A 357-nucleotide genomic window follows, 5' to 3' on the forward strand; every position below is an offset into this window, starting at 1 on the left:
TATAGAATAGTAGCATTGATTTGACGTTGCTACTACAGTGAGATTTCTCGTCTCAGCCGTTGTATGAGGGTCAAGGCGATCGGTACAGGATGTAGCTGACAGAGAACTCATTCATATGTATGGGCGGAAAGGGATAATTTCAAAAGGGAAGATGGAATACCCACAATATCTTGCATAATTCATCTTGCCTTGTGAAACTCCTCATTATTATTCATACATTTCTCCAGAACTGTCATAATGCAAACCACAATGTTGAACCGAGAATTCCCAGAATATCCTCCTTGCGAAAGATTGATCAAGACCATGTTGGCGGCTTTGCGTCTTACGCTGTGTTTAGTAAAAACACTAATTATGGCA

Source organism: Penaeus monodon, chromosome 28 (assembly GCF_015228065.2).
Source record: "Penaeus monodon isolate SGIC_2016 chromosome 28, NSTDA_Pmon_1, whole genome shotgun sequence".
Lineage (NCBI taxonomy): Eukaryota > Metazoa > Arthropoda > Malacostraca > Decapoda > Penaeidae > Penaeus > Penaeus monodon.